General features: G+C 37.2%; 1 non-coding gene across 1 annotated transcript; it reads right to left on the bottom strand.

Annotated features, from left to right (window-relative positions):
- Nucleotides 1-4,030: 4,030 nt before the first annotated feature.
- Nucleotides 4,031-4,136, bottom strand: LOC148791740 (small nucleolar RNA R71). The gene has a single exon (XR_016076852.1). It is a non-coding gene; the product is annotated as a small nucleolar RNA R71 (small nucleolar RNA).
- Nucleotides 4,137-4,358: the final 222 nt, after the last annotated feature.

Below are 4,358 nucleotides of genomic sequence, written 5' to 3'. Positions count from 1 at the left end.
GTTTTAGTGTCTTTTAATGGAAAATCAAATCTTCTTTTCTATTGTTTTTCGGGTTAAAAGAGTTTGGGCTTCATTTTTTTATCCTACTTCTCAAGATGGCAACCATATAGTGCAACACTCATAGTATCCTAGTCCTAATCACACTACGGTTCCTTTATCCTGCTTTCGTCTAAGGCTTCTATATATGGGTATTCTAGTTTCAATACATGGAATTGTTAGGCGGATTCTAGACTATGAGGTTCCAACAAGGTTGCTAGCCTTCAAACCTCCCTCCATGGACAAATGGGCTTTTTTGGTTGGTGGCTAGTTTGAAAGTTTTGGTGGAGCCTTTGAGGACCAAAGTCCAGAGGCACACACCTAATCTCCTTCCCCTAATAGGTAAAATGGGATTCTAATTCTATTCACATGAGAGTGTGTGAATTGTGAGTGTTCAAGCATGCAAGAAAAATGAATAGGGAAGCAATAAAAAAACAAGGGGGAGAATGCAACCACATGTTTAAGTTTGCAAACAGTTCTACAAGTTTTCAGGTTGCCACATTTGGGGATCTAATAGAAGTTAAGTTCTCTTGATGCTTTTTAACTAAAACAAAGAGGAGGAAAGAGCAGAACAAGGAACAAATGCAATTTACTACTACCCAAAACTAACCTAAGCACATTCAGTTATAAAGAAAGCAAAAACTACAAATTTTGAGAGATTACCAAAGGAAAAGAGGGGAGGAAGGAAAAAAAACAAAAAAAGAATTTGGGGCCTGCCATCCAAAAACTATAATTTTTTTCTGCTCTACTGAAGGCTAGTCGCGATAAACATTCAATGTGCTACGACAGAGGGTGCAATGTGACAACAGGATGCAGGAAGGGTAGATGGGTGTGATTAGGTGCGATAAGACTAAAGTACAGTGCGATGGGTAGGTTCTAAGGTGCGACAAGCAAGAAGAAGGTGCGATGAGTAGATCTTGAGTTGTGACTTTGAGCTTTTGGGTTGTGATGAGGTTGAACTAAGTTGCGATGAGGTTGATCTGAGTTGCAATGAGGTTGATCTAAGTTGCGATGAGGTTGAACTGAGTTACGATTTTAGGCTTCTGGATTGCGATGAGGTTGAACTGAGTTGCGATTTTGGGCTTCTAGGTTATGATGATGTTGATCTGAGTTGCGATGAGGTTGAACTAAGTTGAGATGAGGTCGATTTGAGTTGCAATGAGGTTGAACTAAGTTGTGATGAGGTTGAACTGAGTTGTGATGAGGTTCTGGGTTGCAATGAGGTTCTGGGTTGCAATGAGATTCTGGGTTGCGATGAGCTTTTGGGTTGCAATTAAGTTCTAGGTTGCGATGAACTTCTGAGTTGCATTGAAGTCCTAGGTCGTGATGAGCTTCTGGGTGGCAATGAACTTCTGTGTTGCGATGAGCTTCTAAGTTGCGATGAAGTTGAAAGGAATTGTGATTTTAGGCTTCTGGGTTGCGATGACTATGAAAGGAATTACAATTTTAGGCTTCTGGGTTGCGATGAGCATGAGGGTGCGATTTTAGACTTTAAGGCTATGACAAAGGTGAAATGAGGTATGAATTTGAAGAAGTGTTTCGGGTGAGACCTTGGTTGTGATTTCAACAAAGGTATGGGAATGGCTTTAGGTGTGGTTTTGGAAAGGGAATGGCTTTAGATGATTGTGCTGGAAAGGTCTATTACGCCTAGCCTTCTTGAGGTATGATTTTCAATCGCAAACCAGCAAGTCTTAAACTTACTAATGCAAAACAAAAAGAAAGAAATTGAGTCAAAATAACACGCAATAAATGTTCTAGATATCCCTAATGGAGTTGCCAGTTGTGAGCTCCGAGAAGCTCATGGCCGACTCAAAAGAGATGGAGTCACCACCCATTTTTTAAAGGAAATGAGCCCTAATTTTCAAGTTTGAAAAACTCAATTTAATTCTTTGATAGTGACTTCATTCTTTGCCAAAGAATGCACCTAAATGACAGATTTTGGATTCAAAGGATTGGGATGTAGCAATCCAATATGGGAGTTGTTCAAGCTCAGCTTCTTTCAGAGAACAACAAAAATGGTTAAAAGGATTTCTTAAATCCAAAGGAACATGCTTTCAATTTCTCCTAAGACTGATTTTGAGGTGTGAGGGATACAACTCTTGTGTTTATCACTCAACCTAATTCCGCCGCCAACCAAGTGCAATTCGAGCTACAAGTTTCAGGTCTGGCAGTTGACAGTGCAAAAAAGATAGGAATTCAACTTAGATAAAGACTAAGAGGCCTAATTTGTGTTGAATTAGGAGTCTACATTGAGAAGCAATTGAGGGGAGGCTGCACTATAAAAAGGACCATAGACTTAAGGCAAAGGGGCACATCCTTATAGAGAATTCAGCAGAGAAGAGAAGAGGAAGTAGTCTCAGCACATCAGAAGAGAAGATGAAGCAATTTTAGCACGCTAGAGAAGGAGAGGAAGAATCTGAATTCAAGAGGGAGAAAGGCTTAGTTGCTGCACTTGTCTTCTACCTTCAAAAGATAAAGTTTTCTTGTTATTCTATTCATTCATTGATGTGTTCTTGATGTGTTTCCCCTTTAATTGTCTTGAGTATGTTGAAGTTAATGATGTCTAGCTAAATTCTCTTAGCTAGGGTTTAGATTGATTTCGATCTTAAGATTATATAGCTATTTGTTTAATTTAATTCAAGACATTTATTATTTGCATGAGGAATTTTTATTGCTATGCTTAATGCTTTAAAAGAATTGGCCAATCTTTTAATGATTTGATGATTCATGCATGACTGGCCAAAGGATTGTTATGAATTAGATCCCTAGGCAATAAAAATCACATGATAGACTATGATATCGAAAGATGATTAGCTCGTGTGGGAATCAAAGAAGCTTAGTGAGTCAAATCCCCTTCTACGATTAGAAGTTTCCAAAGAAATCAATGCTTATTTTTCCTTTTGACAACCACTTAGAAATTTGATGTTAGAATTTGATTAATAAAGGATTAATATGACTTGAAAAAGCTTATTAATTAATTTAGGGAAATCCACCATCACATGCAAATAACTTTAATATACCTTAGGGTAATTTCAGTCTTGAGTTGAATTAAATAGGTAACTATGTAACCTTGATTTAATGAAATCTAAACCCTAGCTGCACTCATCCATCAATTCAGTTTTTATTAAGTTCTTGGATTTGCATTAATTCTTTTAGTTTTTTCCTTCAGTTGATTCACAAGTTCAACTTAGGTTAGTTTAAAATTGATTTGGTACTGTGATCTAGTCTCTGTGGGATCAACACTTTTCTCATCATTATACGCACATTTGACTAAGGTACACTTGCCTAAATTAACTGTGCATAAATTACACAATAAGTTTTTGGCGCTGTTGCCGGGGACAAGTTTATTGCATACCAAAACTACCTGAATTAGCCTTAGATTAAACATATATTTGTTTTATTTTCGAATTTAAAAGTTTTCCATTTCAAATTTTGTTGGGTTCAACTTTATAAAACTTTTGAGGAAAATTTTAATATTTTTTTCTTTCTTCTTCTTTTCTTTGAAGGTTCCTAATGCATGACACACACTAGTGGTGGAGAATTAATACCCCTTGATCAAGAAATCGAAAGGACTTTGAAAAAGCGAACGAGGGAGAGAAAGAACAAGATGGCTCAAGACCAAAATAATCCAAGGACATTGATCTCCTACGCTATACCTTCTCTGGATGGTACTACATCAAGCATTAGGAGGCCAAATGTGCAAGCAAACAATTTTGAGATCAAGCCTGCAATTATTTAGATGATCCAGATGACTGTGCAATTTTCTGGCCCCAATGATGACCCTAACTCTCGTATTGCTAATTTTCTTGAAACATGTGATACTTTTAAGAATAATGGAGTTAGGGATGATGCCATTAGACTTAGGTTATTTCCTTTCTCCTTAAGGGACAAAGCAAAATATTGGCTTAACTCTCTTCCTGCAAGTTCGATTACTACATGGGATGACTTGGCACGAGAGTTTTTATCTAAGTATTTTCCACTTGCTAAAACGGCTAAATTAAGGAATGGCATAACAACTTTTCTCAATTTGATAATAAAACCTTATATGAATCGTGGGAGAGATTTAAGGAACTGCTTAGGAAGTGTCCTCACCATGGTCTACCTGTTTGGATGCAAGTGCAAACTTTTTATAGTGGCATTAATCAATCTAATCGTTCAATGTTAGATGTAACTGCAGGTGCCCTTATGAGAAAAACTCCCGAAGAAGCATATGAACTTTTGGAGGAGATGGCGGCCAATAGCTATCAATGGATGAGAGAACAAATAACAAGGGAGTTGGAATTTATAATGTTGATTTTATCACTGCTTTTTCAGTTCAACTT

This window comes from Nelumbo nucifera, chromosome 5 (genome assembly GCF_055504915.1).
Source record: "Nelumbo nucifera cultivar China Antique chromosome 5, China Antique-T2T, whole genome shotgun sequence".
Lineage (NCBI taxonomy): Eukaryota > Viridiplantae > Streptophyta > Magnoliopsida > Proteales > Nelumbonaceae > Nelumbo > Nelumbo nucifera.
Note: the sequence above shows the minus strand (reverse complement) of the source record. Positions and strands in the feature narration are given on the sequence as shown.